This window comes from Tenrec ecaudatus, unplaced genomic scaffold, assembly GCF_050624435.1.
Source record: "Tenrec ecaudatus isolate mTenEca1 unplaced genomic scaffold, mTenEca1.hap1 Scaffold_626, whole genome shotgun sequence".
Classification (NCBI taxonomy): domain Eukaryota; kingdom Metazoa; phylum Chordata; class Mammalia; order Afrosoricida; family Tenrecidae; genus Tenrec; species Tenrec ecaudatus.
Genome location: NW_027459511.1, coordinates 8487 through 23099, shown reverse-complemented (window position 1 = coordinate 23099; position 14613 = coordinate 8487). Strand labels below are relative to the sequence as shown.

Genomic DNA, 14613 nt, shown 5'->3' with positions numbered 1-14613 from the left:
CGCTGCTGGGAGCATAGAGAGAGAGTGGGTTAGAAAGGGGGAACTGATTTCAAGGATCTACATGTGACCTCCTCCCTGGGGGACATACAACAGAAAAGTGGGGGTAGGGAGATGTGGGACAGAGCAAGATATGAGAAAATAATAACTTATAAATTATCAAAAGTTCATGAGGGAGGGGGGAGGGGGGAGAGAGGGTTAAAAATGAGGACCTGATGCCAGGGGCTTGGGTGGAGAGCAAATGTTTTGAGAATGATGAGGGCATTGAATGTACAAATGTGCTTTACAAAATTGATGTATGTATGGATTGTGATTGGAGTTGTATGAGCCCCTAATAAAATGATCTTTTAAAACAAATAAGTAAATAAATAAACAATCACTGACATTAAAAAAGAAAATAAATAAAAAACACATATAGATTACATTGCTAAATGTCATCAAGTCAGTTTTGACTCATAGTGACACTTTGTACAACATAAGGAAACACTGCCTGGTCCTGCACCATCCTAAAACTCATTTTACAGCCACTGTGTCAATTAATCTCAATGCGAGTCATCTTTTCTGTTTACCCTATACTTCACCAAGCACAAAAACCCTACTCTGGTGTAACTATAGGAAAAGAGCTCACAGGAAACTGGTGTTCCAGAGGAGAGAATCCAGATCTGGGTTCAGTATAGCAGCACACACACACACACACACACACACACACACACACACACACACACACACACACCACAATTTTTGCTTCTCTGGAGAACCCGGTGTAAAACATTTGGTTCCAAGAGTGATTCTAGAGAAACAAAGTTGTACAGATCAATTTTCTCAATTGGTTCCCAAGTCTGATCAGGTTTGAAGGTACTAATAACTGCCCCCATGCGTATAAAGGGCACTGTGAAATCGTGGTGTGCGGTGTGCTGTAGTGGTTACGCATTGGGCTCACCTCAGTGTCAGCAGTTCAAAACCACCAGGAAGAGAAAGATGAAGCTTTCTACTCCCATAACTAGTCTCAGAAATCCACAGAGGGCAGTTCTACCCTGTCTGACAGTCACTACTCGATGCACGCAGTGTATCACCACCCGCACATCAGGAATTGGTGGAAATTGATGCTCTAAGTGATAGCATGTTTGATATTTTTCTGCAATTGTTTCGGGGTAAGCAGTATGGAGAAGCTGATTATTTATCCTACTTACAAAAGATAAATTGGTAGAAGGAAAGACATGAACTCAGGACTTCAGAGTCAAAGATCAAAAAATGCATAAAAGACTTCAAAGTTTACATTTATTCTTTAAAAAAAAGGTTTTCTTTTTGTGGTAACAGAGGTGATATTACTGAAAAAATAAACTCAAGAGTAATATCCTAAGAATGATGAATTATAGTGCCAACTCAATTCTCAACCTCAAATGCTGTTAAATTGAGAATATTGATTGGGAACAAAACGGACTCTTACGCCTTGGGATGGGGAGATACAGGCAGATAATTAAGAAGACGGGTGGATTGAGCCCCCAATTTCCATAATGTTACTTTAGCTAAGAGCAGATTGTTTCCATCTGAAGAGATTGCTCCATCTTAATTCATGATCAGTAAAAAAAACTATTATCCCTTCCCACCACATGAAAAGATTAACTCAATAGTGCATGCTGATATGAATCCTGGGCATTTACTGGAGCCTTGCTTGAGGAGATGCTTTAAAAGATACTGATAAATGTTTCCAGTTAATGAATTCACCACCCATTATTGCTTCTAGACCTAAGACTAGACTTATGTTCCAGCAAGCTCTAAAAGATGACATATACATGGTGACCCAGGCAGAGGTACACTATACTCCAAAAGAATTTCCAGAAACGTAGAGAATATAGATATAAGAATGGCTAATAATGGTGTGTAGAACATAAAGTTGGATCAGTCTTAGTTTACTGATATGGGCCCACTAAGTGCAGAATATAAATTTAATGTTTCAATCTAAGACACTTTTTGGTTGATTCAGTGAAGCTGATTCGTGGGTTGTATGATGGCATAAATAAATCATGCTCAATGACAAGTCCAGTCAAAGTATATTGTAGCAGAAGGTATCCACAAGATTAAGGAGTTGGGCATGCTATAATGGATTAATCAGGATGGGTCTACAGACGCACATGGAGTAGAACTCACACCTTTACTGCAAGAGGAGGGAGCCCAATTGCAAATGTAGTCCCAGCATCTCTGAAGATTGCTATTTTATGTAAGTCACATTTCACTGTGGAAATGGACTTATTGGAATAGTGACACCTAACTACACTTGGGCTGATTGGGTTGCAGGGAAGTAGGGGCCAAATGGCAGCACTTAAGTGACAGAGACAGGTGGATGTGGCTACTGTAATGGACAGCTGAGTCAAAGTGGGAATCAGAACAGCTTGACTGTCATGGACTCATGGTATTGTCTACTCAGGCAGGAAGTCCTTGGGAGTGAAAAACATAGGAAACCTAATGAATATTTACTTGATCTGTCTAAGCAGAAAAAAAAATCTGGGTCAAGTGAACAGCAGTGAAACTCAAATGATTAGAAGAGTCATAATTGTTCAATCATTCCCTGAGGTGAGATAGTTTACAGACCCATAACCCATTAAAAAGAGCAGGGGCTATGTTTCCCTGTGGAAGGACCCCCACTATAATGACAAAATTTTCTGTTATTTTTTTGTCAGCCTTCCTCAAATGGATCATCAGCATTTTACAAGAGTGAGTGTTCACTGTGGGAAAAGAAATAATTAGATTTTTTTAGGGATTATTGGACACTGGCTCTAACTGAGACCAATTCTAGAAGGCCTAAAACATCACTGTGACCCACCATTTGGTGTGGGGGGACATGGAGGTCAATATTGTAACGGAGTCTCTTACTTCAAGTTCATCTTCAGGTGGGCTGGTGGCTCTCCAAACCCACCCTGTAGCAAATGAACCAGTTCCAGAATCCATTTTGTGTAAGTCAGATTTACATAACTGGAATACTCAGCAGCTAGCAGAACATCCACATTGGGTCCCTGAGGTGGGGAATAAGGATAAAATGGTAGGAAAAACCAAATGCCAAGAAGACGCCATTTAAACTGTCTAGGAAAATGGTAAGCTAAAAACAATATTGTATCTTCCCCCACACTTTCACCACTTACTCATCTCTCTCCCCTTTCCTTCATTTCACCATATTTTCCACCTTCTATTAGACCTCTCCCACATCACTAGACAAAGCCAACTAAGTGTTCATATCACTGGCACTACTACTAGGATTCTGAGGAAACAGCAATCAACCACAGAAAACCCAAAACATCAAGAAAAACAAATGTAAACAAATGGAAATTGCCCAGATCCAATAGAGAATTCTGAAAAAGAGGCCCTGGAACTATAAGAAACAGGATTCCGAAGAATGATTTAGACATGTAGGGAATACTCAGGAAAACAATAGAAGAAATCTTAAATCAAAGGGAATCTAAGAATATAAACAATGAGATAACAGAATTAGGCAACACAGTAAATGACTTGAGGAATAGATTTTCCTTCTGAAAAGGAAAATCAAATCAGTGAGCTCAAAGACGATCACTCTGACTATAACTGACAAGAAAAACCACCACCAAAAAACAACAAAAGAATCAAGAGAAATAATCTATGTCTCATTAAAAACCCTGAAAAAGAAGTAACAAAAATACATACAAAGAAAATAGTTTTGACAAACTATAAAAGAAAATTTTACCAACAACACAGGAGTACATAATTATTCAAAAAGTTAAGAAAACCAAAATGAGATAGAAGCTAAAAGAAAACCACCATGAAATATCAGAGCCAAATTCTCCAATTTGAAAAAAAAGGATAGAATCCTGAGGGCAGTTACAGAAAAAAGATGGGAGGTGGGGTCAGGGGAATGTATGTCTTGAAGAAGGCGACTACATTTCTATCAATGGTTAAACTGGCTGGAGAAAAACAATGAACAATACTCGTAAAGAATCCAATGGGAGAAAATGCCCGGTATTATGTTCCTACTTGGTTTCTATTCATCTAGTTTCCATCCAGACCTTGGTGAACCAGGCTATGCGCTGTAGACTACTGGGACCTTGAACTGTGTTTTCAAGGCACACATCTGTCCTACTGCTCGAACTGTTCACACTCACCTGTAGCCGTTTTAAGGAACAGACAGACTTTCTTGGACTTAATATTTATATGACTTAGTGTGAGAAGAAGCAGATGACTGCTATCCCAAGGTTATGGAATTGGTGGTCTTTGGACTGTGGTTCAGCTCTCTTGCTCTCAGGGTGCTCTATTAATGATGCCCATTCAATGTGGCCCGGGATTACCATATATTTACTACTTAATGCCCTTCTTTTTTCTTATGAAATGTATTCATCTGATAGGGATGATTCTGCTTCTGTGAATTACTGCAAATTTTGTCTTATCACTGATCCCACTGCTTGTTTATAAATAGTGTCTTGTTATGTACATGTCATTAATTCATATTTTACAGTCTGAAGCCTATCTATACTTAAATAATTTTTCTTCAGCATTTTAAAATGCTATATAATTGGCTAAATAAAAGACATTACCTTATGCCCTAGGGGGATGATTTATAAAGTTCTCTATCATAAAATCATAATAATCTCTGAAGTTAACCAGAGACATATAAACTATAGATATATGAATGGATTTGGGGTTCGCACTTAATTGTAGCCCAATGCATCCTAGCCTGGCCCCGCTCAATGCTTGCCCTCATGAAGAGGTCACTGCTAATATGAGGGCTGTAACAGCATGTGATAAAAAAACCAGTTGGTGCCCGACTATCAGACAGAATAGTGGCTGAGGTTTTAAAAGCTCGTCTTCAAACAGGTAGCTATGTGAGTGAAGCATCAACTAAGCCCACATGAGGAAACACACCTGCCTTTATAATCCAAGGATTGTAAATAACATCCAAATCTCAGGAGAAAATAGTATCAGAGCTTGAATTCTGGACATGTGGTTTACAGAAGGCTATGGAAGACAGTGAAAGCCAAAAATCCAATTGCAGGGTCGCTTGGATGGATTAAGCCTCTGGGGAATCTTCTTGGACCAAAGTCCTGGGATATTAAGAGCCTTGTTAGAGACAGAACACTGCAAAGTTGATTAAGTCCATTGTACTTAGGTTACATTTTAATATCTTGCTATTTGATCTCCCTTTTGACTCATTTTAAAGTTGTTTCAGTTTTTAATATTTTGCTTTTTTTCCTATGAAGTTTTTCTCTGTGTTCTAATCATTGTTTTCCAGTTTGTCTTTTCAATGATTTTCTGTATGTAAAGTCCAGGCTATGTAGATTCACAGAGGTAGTAACCGGCTTGATAATTGTGTAGAGCATGGTAGGAGTGATTGGTGGCAAATTAGGAAGTAACAACGAGTTCATGAGAAAATGCGCTGAAATTCATTGTGGTGATAACTGCAGAAACGTTCTTAATAGGATAGAACAATTGAATTGTATGATAGGTGAAATATGAGGGAGTACCCCCCCCCACCAACCCCAGACCAGAATTGCGCTGGGCAGAGTGGAGCTTTCATAGTACCCATGTTTCCTGCTAAGTATGCATCGAGCAACTTGCTCTGAGTTAGTGCACCCCGTGGCACTGGGAAGGTTTTCTCTGGTCACGGTGAATTTTTTCATAAAAGCAGTTTTGCTTGAAACCTTGCTTTTTGAGATGGCCAATTTAAGAAAACAGTGTGCAGTGGTGAAATTTTGTTTCCTACTCAAGGAAAAACACTGCAGAAACTGTTGTGATGTTGAAAACAGCTTACAAGGGCAGTGCTATGGGAAAAACTCAAGTGTTTTTCTCATTTCAAAAAAGGTAAAATATTGATTGATGACAAACCTCATTCTGGATGTTTGTCAACTTCCTGAATGAACGAAAACGTCAACTCATCATGCATTTGGAGTTTGCTCCACCAGGCAAGACTGTTAATCAAGCTTTCTATTTAGAGGATCCGAAAAGATTGCATAATAGTGTGTGATGAAAATGGTCTGATTTGTGGCAGACAGGGGACTGGTTCTGCCACCACGACAATGCCCCTGCTCACACAGCCATCTCAGTGTGCCAGTTTTTGGTAAAAACCAGCATGCCTCTTTTGCCCCACACACCTTATTCACCTGACCTCACTTTGTGTGACTTCTTTTTGTTTCTTTGAATGAAGAGGGAAATGAAAGAACAGAGATTTGAAGACAAAAGCAGAGATGAAGAAAAAAATTGGAGAGGTACTGTCAGCCTTCCAAACAGATGAGTTTGAAAAATGTTTCCAAGAATGGAATCACAGGTGTGACAAATGTATGAAGTGTAATGGAGAGTACTTTGACGGTGACATGGTTGTTTTGTAAAAAAATTTAAATACATAACTTTGAAAAAAAATCCATTTTTGGTAACTCCTTGTATCTTCCAATAAAACTATTTTAAAATAATAAATATGTAAATGGGGTTAGCCCAGATTCAGTTGTACACAGGTTAAGACTTGAGTCAGTGGTCTCCTGTATTGCTTGCTGTCCTTGGGAGTTATCAGTAGCTTGTCACCTGACTTACCAAGCTTGGACTTATTCGTCTCTTTAGCCACAGGCTTGATCTGCCAACCTTGAATTCATTTTCCTCTGTAGTCATAGACCTTTGTCTTTCAGCTCCTTTTGGGCCCATCAACTCCCAAAGCTATGACAGTCATGATAACCCTGCACCCTAACATCAGCATCATGGGCCTAGAACTTGCTCAACTTGGAATTTGCCTTCTTCTACATCTGTGTGAGCTATTTTCTTGATGAAACGCTCTCTATATAAGTATATCCGGAGAACAGGCTGTCCAGGGAGATTACCCACACTGCACTCTCCAGGAAACTATTCTTGTCACAGCAACACTTCTGACAATCCAGGTCCTGGATCTTTCAAAGTACCAAGCATGAGGTCATGGTTTTACCTTGTGCCTCAAATAACTCATTCTGAGGCTCTTTGGCACCATCAGGTTCTTCATCTGACTTGAAACTCTGTGGAAAAATGGAAAGGATACATAAATCCCTTGGAGAATATCAAAAGCAGTTGCAGAACACCAAACAAACATGTAGCACTGGAAAGCTCTTTTGTGTAACTGAAGTGGACATGCTATCTGTACACCAGCAGCACGTGGATCATAAATTCCTTATTGAAAATGAGAATGCCAGAAGTGGCAATAGGGAGCATGTCGTACTTTGTGAAATCATACTTGGTGTTCCTACCCCCTAAGTCATCAGCACTTTAAGTGGGCACATGCAGTCAACTGTCTTGGTTACCTTACACCAAGAGAAAAGACGAGGACACCCAGAAGCATCTGATTCTGCCAAAATCTTATGGTGTATGTAGTGACCAAGTGAATACCCACATATGGAATCGGTGGAGTCCTGGTGACATAGTGCTTGAGCACAAGGCTACTAACTGGAAGTCAGTTGGTTTGAACGCACCAGCCTTGGAGACCCTTTGAAGCTGTTCTACTAAGGACGATGGGGTTGCTAAGAACCCAAGTAGGTTAAATGGTAGTGGGTTTGGGTTTGGGTTGGACCAAGACTCAGCATTCTAAGCAGGAGCAATCTTGAGGACTGAAAGCTGAGAGCAGACAACAGGAAGAGTCTACGGAAGCGATGAAAGAAAGAAGCATCGTGCTACCGATGGAGTCCAGCATGCGACAAAGGGACAAGGTAGCGCCTTCAGCTCACACCCTGTCCACTGTCTCTCTGGGGTAACTGAGGTCTACAGTGCTTAGGTGTCTTGTCTACCAGAGGTCTAGGGCCGACCCTCCAATGCTCTCACACCCTTGAATTTAAATGACAAGTCAGAGCAACACCAGTAAATTCAGTCCCACTTCCCTAATGCCTTCCACTCACTGAAAAACTAAAAATACCCTTTCCATACCCAGTTTTGAGTACCAAAAAGGCCTCAAAAATCAGAAGAGCCCCGATGAAGACAGAGTCTCATTAGCCCAGGAAATGATAATTCAACCCACACCATACTTCAGATCCAAATGTAAAGAGAACAGAAAGCAAATGTCCTGGGTTTATGGTGTAGCCCAACATAGCACATGCATCCATGAAAGAAAATTTAGGATTTAAACGTGTGCTTATTTGTTTCCCCCTGCCTTACAAATGTTTAAGATTAAAATCAATTCAGGACTCCAAGTTACCTTACTAAAGATAGGTTCTTGATATGGTCTCGTCTTTCAATCTGACAGCACATAAAGGAGGAACCAGTAACATTCTGGAATCCTTGAATACAGATCTAACAAGTATGTGATTTACTTAGGACATGTGATGCATCATCATGAATATGCTTCTTGACATGGAGTACAGTGAGGACCTGGCCCTTAGCAGGTGTCTGGGATTCACTCCAGGTACTTGAAGTGAGTAACTTAATGAACTGGGAGAAGGGAGCTGAAGCTAGCCCCCAAAGCGGCAGGGGAGTCGTAAGTATTTCCTGTCTTACAGTTTCGAAGCACTACAGTACTAGCGTCAGAAAGGAGTGAGAAACAAATGAAAACATTTCTGCTGTTGCAATGTCTGAAGGAGAGCACTCTTTGTCCAGGGTCACATGGAGACAACTAGACCCAGATCTTATTTAAAATGAGATCTTATTCCCCAATGGTAACCCTAGCACCTGTCTATTTAAATTCCAGGGAATGAGACTCTCTCTACTTACATTCTCTCACAACCATGTGAACTAAGATTTTTACCTGATATTAGGCACTCAAGTTGGAGAAGGAAATTCTGACCCACCTCCACACTTTGCAGAGATGTTGCTCGGTGGAGCTGGCTGCTCAGGCTGCTCTGTCCTTGCTTATCTGCTGCATGCCTGACTTCAGTCTCCAGTGAGCACAACTCAGGCTGGGTCCGACGACCATACCACTTAGGACCACTCACATGCTTCGGTAGGACAGCTTGTGAGAGAGAGAGAAAGGAAGAGGGAAATTTGGTGAGGAGCCCTTTAAATGAGCTCTCTGAGATTTGAATGTGTCTACGTTATCATGGATGAACATTTTTACCCATCAGAAAGCATTAAAAAGAACACAAGAAGCTGCTTCTCTGTTAGGTGTGAATTGGGTCTGAAGGCTAGTAATAGTGGCTCAACTTTATGCACTGCTTGAAGTTTTCAGAGTCTATTTTTGCTTTTGTTTATGCAATAAAAGGCTGAGGGGAAAAAAAACACCCCCAAACCCTCTAAACCTGAAGCCCTAACTTTTTATGCAAACAGTAGGTTCTCCAGTAGTCTAACAATCTAGGGCTCTGGAAGCTGAAGATCATCTTCCAAACCTAAATGTCCTCGGAGTACATCTTAGCCACCAACAGAGGAAGAGAGAGTGGTGCGTGGGATCTGTGGATGTGGGGCCAGGATACAGGCAGGCAGGTACCTCTGAAATTCAGAGCATGTCTGGTGAGTCTGGGACAGAAAGAGGCTTTTAACAGCTCTCTGCTTCCTTTTGAAATCCTTTCTTCTCGATATCTACAAAGAGTAGCTGGGACCTCTCAGCCAGAGAAGAAATTGATGCTGAATTCTCATGAAAATTGAAAGTGGAAGCTAGGAAAAAGAAATGGGGACTGGGGTGGCATGGAAGTCTGATCGAACAGGCCATGGCTTCAGAGCAGAGCCAGTTGAAGAGAAGGCAAAGAGACTTTCATGAGGTAGGGACGGGGCAACAAAACCAGATGCATATTTCGGTGCACATGTGTCTTTTGTCTCCCTACACAGAAGTCTTGCTTCATAGGGTCATGCGCCACCTCACTTGTTTTCTGCGGACATTGACCTTGGGGTTATGCAGAGCAGGAAGCTGGTTAAATCTGACTGCTGGTAGAATAGTGATACCACAGCAGATAGGAGTAAGGTGTTACGTTCGAGTTCTCATGTGTGAACGTATTAGGCATGGCACTATGCTGGTGTGGTGAGTTATGAATTGGACTGCAAACAGCAGTAAGAAACACTTGCACAACTACACAGGACAAAGATGGGGCTTTCGACTCCATTCTCGGAAACCCACAGGGGCCGTTCTCCTCTGTCTTATGGGGCCGCTATGAGTTGAAATCCACTCGATGGCAGTGAGTGCGTGTGACATCCAGGGCTTCCGACAGTGTGTGTGGTGGTGATATAACCTATCATACCACAAGAGACTTTTGAAGTAAAAAGATATTGTTAATAAGCATGATTGGATGACAGGTATCAATAAGGAATGGCTTGGGAAATTCTAAGGAAATGTGACTACAGCTTATAGGAAATACCAAGCAAGAGAGAAAAGTTTCCAAGTCAGTAGCTCCCTTCAAGGAGAAGTAGACAGGAGAACCATACCTTCCGAGAGAGACACCACGAGTAAAGCGCTGCCCAAAGGGTGCGTGATAGAACACGTCTGACTCCCTACGAAGGGCTCTAAAGTGGGTTTGTGTGAGTGGGGAAGCATCGATTTTTTCTAGTATCCAGACAGGGATCCCTTGGTGGTACAAATCATTTATGTGCGTGGCTATTTACCAAAAGGCTGGAGATTTGAGTCCACCCAGAGGAGTTTCAGAAGAAAAGTTTAGTGACTATGCAAACAGAAACCCCTGCCACCGGAGATCCTGTGGACCGCAGTCCAGTCTGACACCCGTGGGCCACCGTGACTCCCAATCCAATAGACAGCAACTGGCTCCCCCCCACAATAGTTTTATTGAGATATAATTCACTTAGCACACACTTTCATAGTTCAGTCATAGTTTAAAAGAAGAGTTGTATACACATCAGCACAATCAGTTCTGGTGCAATCTCCCCACTCCCATATTCATGATTTGCTTCCCAATTCCCCTCGACACACCTGTATCCCCTTTAACGATTACATCATTTGTTGTCTCTATACATCTGCCCCTTCTGGGCTTCATAACTGGGACACATACTAAAAAAAAACACCCCAAGAATAAAACAGTGCACATTAAAAAGGGAAGAAAGAAAAGTCTACCGGCAATATTAAAATAAGCTAGAGCAAAAAGACTGTCATGAAACAAACAGGACTTCTTTAATTCAAGGACCCCTTCAGGGTGTGTAAGAAGAAGGGCATTGTCAGGGAGGGAAAAAGAAAGCTGGTGACAGAAAATACATTTCTCCCTGGACTCATCAAACCCACCACCGGAACAGACCATCTGCCAACATCCTGCTCCGAGAGCCCAGCCCACTGCTGCACCGCCTGCCTGTGAGAATTTCCATTTGCTCCTTCAGTGCTGGCTCCACAACATCATTCCTTCCTTTATAGTTGCTGCCAGCCAGCATTTTCCTTAGAATAGTAAGCTGTCCAGAAAAACATGCTTTTTTCACAAGCCTTTCTAATGTTCTCAGAAGAACATCCTAGGATGGAATCCATATAATCCGAACTTGACGGTGGGATAAGCATCAGAGCCTAAATTGCGAGAATCCTGTGTGTAGCAGGCAATGGGAGATAGTGGAAATCCAAGATCCACTGGTGGAACTCCGTAGGAAGTAAGCCTCCAGAGACTCCCCTATCTAAAATTGAGGGAAGAGAGGAGAGTGGTCACTAAACAAGGTGCTTGAAGAGAGGAGAAAGAAAACCAAAGGCATAAATCTGACCTCAACAGTTAAAACTTCGTTAGTAGGTTCTCCGCCCCGCCCCCAACACCCACCCCTTTTGATGCAGGCTGGACCTGATCTGATTCCCAAAATTTTCAGTTTATATTGTTTTCTTCAGTTTTTGTTTGCTCATATTAGAGTATATCTCAGAGGAGTTATTCAATGGAGGTCACCTTCTTGAAGCTGTGTTATATGCGTTTCTGTTTTTCAGTACTTGAAACCTAGGATCAATGAACCTAGAGGGAGAGCATGTAGGATAAGGAGTTTGGGGGGAGGGAGTACAGTGGTAGATATGGGGTAAAAAAGAGATGATGTCAAGGAGTCCATAGAAAAAGAATGCTTGGAAACTGATTGTGGTAACAATTGTACAATTCTACTTAATGTGATTGAAATTTGGAATGATATATGTATTAAATGCCAACTAAAAAGAAAATGAACATCCTAGGAACTTACCACCTCCAAGAAGAAGAAATACAAAAATAATATCCACACAGGCCAGGAAGAAACAAGAGTAGCAAACGAGTGATCAAAATACAAATAAATGTGTCAGCTTCCCAGTATGTGATATTATGAGACTCAAACTCTCAGGTTTGGAAGGACCATAAGCTATTGCACCAAGTACTTTTTTTTTTTTGAGTCTGAGCAGTGGCTTTCCTTTTGCTACACACACGAGAATACCAAGAGTTCAGGTAATGGTGCTTTGACATTGAGACACTGGTTTGCTTTCTTTTTGTTGTTGTTGTTCAGAACACAACTGGACTTTTATTTGACACAGAACATAATACAGTTGCATGAGCACAACAAACTGAAAAGCCAAAGGAACAAAGACGTGGTTCTAGCAAGTCTTTTAATGAATAATAAAACATTTAAGCTTGATAGAAGAATTCATTTTTTCTAATGCCCATATGTGGCAGTTACATAACTTCCTGTCAACTTGCGAAGAGATGGAGTCTATACTGTCAACCAGGTCACAGCCTGATGACCTCATTCAGAGGCCCGAAGGAAATAAATAGTGCACTGGAGGCCAGACACATTCTTTCTGCTTCATCTTACTGCTGACAAGCCACATGGAGCTACACTGAAGGAGACAGAGCCCCAGAGCTGGAGGAGGCACGTGGAGCCCATGCCAGCGCTTAATGCTTCCACCACTATTGGATCCACAAGACTTACCGCCACTGGCCTGTGATCTCCCATTATTCAGCATCATTGCATGGCTGTGTGAATCTAAAGAGGAATTTATGGGCTAGTATTGACGTATGGGGTAACATTGGACTTATGAACTTGATCTGGACTGGGCTGGGATGTTTTCTTAATGTACAATTGCTCTTTGATATAAAGTTCTCTCTTACACACATATGAGTCTCCTTGGATGTGTTTCTCTAGTCTACCCAGACTAACACATCATACTTTTGGAATTCCCACTCTGTTGTTCAATGGACACACCTGCCATGTTTTGAGTCAGAGAGAGAGGCAGTGGAAATAAAAAGCATGCTTAGACTCCCAGATAACAGTACACTCTTCTGACGTGGCAAATGCCTGGTTATCTTGTCATTCTCTAAAGAGATCCATCATGTGGTTCCTACAGATGGCACAGTTATCAATCACAATATCCCAGACCCAGAGGGCTACTGCATTCCACTTTTTTACTTCGAAGCGGTTCTTGCTCGCACCACCGGTGGTGCTGCTCGGGTATCCACATCCATCACTGCTGCCATTTTGGAAACGCACGGTCTACTGGCTTGGTTTGACAGGAAAAGATTTACCAAGGGTAATGATAAAAATATATTGACATTATGTATTTAATAATGGTCTTTAATGGAAAGAGAAAAAGGCAGGGGATCAGGGTTGTTCTTAAAAATTCAGGACATCTGGGCACTTAATGAAAGTAATTAACTCCAAGAGAGAAGTAAAATAATGTTGACCCGACAGGACTCATTCAGCTAGAGCTCCTGCTGCCAGACCAGAAAATTGGGAGGTAAGGTGAAGGAAATGGGCAGGTGGAATCCTGAAACTAAAACCAGGGCACTAGGGTCTCTCCTAAACCCCCTTTTTTGCATGTGATTTCCACTCACAAAGCAAACCAAGGATGCTTTAAAGTGCTCTAGCTTTGGCGAGCCCACGGGTACCAGCTGCGCCCTTGCTGGGAGCAGTGATTTCTCCAGGGCTGAGTCCTAAAGGGGACAGAATCCCAAACACGAGAACCCCATGCAGGAGCGGCAATGGCAGGTAGCCAGAATTTAAAGTAGAAGAAAAAACAGGTATTTACCCCAGGTAGATAGATTGTGGTGTGGAAGAAAATAGGCAGATAGTCGGAGTCCAGGGAGCAAATTTAGTTCCAATTGGCAGAGAAGGAAACATCCCCCCTGATAAGCTGGATCTCCCCGTCTGGGGGTCAGCCTGACAGCCCCCAAATCGGAGTACATCACAAGCATAATAATAACAAAAGAGTCAAATATATATTTTTGGTTTAAAACTCAAACCCAAGTCTGGTTGCTCAGCTCCAAGGAGCACATGGGCAGTGGGGGATTGGGGGGCTTAACATAAATCAGCATAAGAAGAAACCTAGCTAAGGAATGCCAGAACTCAGCTAAGAGCTGGGTGGCTTTTTGCATATCAAAGACATGCTGTAGCAAGTGTCAGCTTCAAACAGCACATAAGTACAGCCCAGAGACTTTGGGAGACAATTCAATTTGATTTTATTCTAGCTGGCCAGGGTAATAAAATAAAATAACAGAAAAAATAAAATCCATTGATCTAGTAGGCACCAGTAGACTAGATAGGACAATAAGCCCAACTTCCCTCTTAGTGATTCTACACATAGCTGGGGAGGCCCTGCCTGTCCTGGGGCCCTTGACAGGGCGGTGGAACACTCCAGCCCTCAGCCCTGCTGCAGTGCTACACACAGCACAAGGCAGGTACACCAGTGAACTCCAGCACTCAACTGACGCCTGGCCACGGGTGCGATCTTGTCTTTGAAGTAAACCCACACAGCATCTGTGGAACCCTACATCAAACAAGTACACCACCCCGCTACCTTGAGGAAGA

General features: G+C 41.9%; 2 pseudogenes; both read right to left on the bottom strand.

The window, feature by feature from the left end:
- The window catches only part of LOC142436781 (ninein-like protein), a 91160-nt pseudogene extending 79907 nt beyond the window's left edge, over positions 1–11253 (bottom strand).
- A 1694-nt stretch (positions 11254–12947) lies between these two features.
- On the bottom strand, positions 12948–13295 carry LOC142436780 (E3 ubiquitin-protein ligase RBX1-like; annotated as a pseudogene).
- Between the last annotated feature and the right edge of the window lie 1318 nt (positions 13296–14613).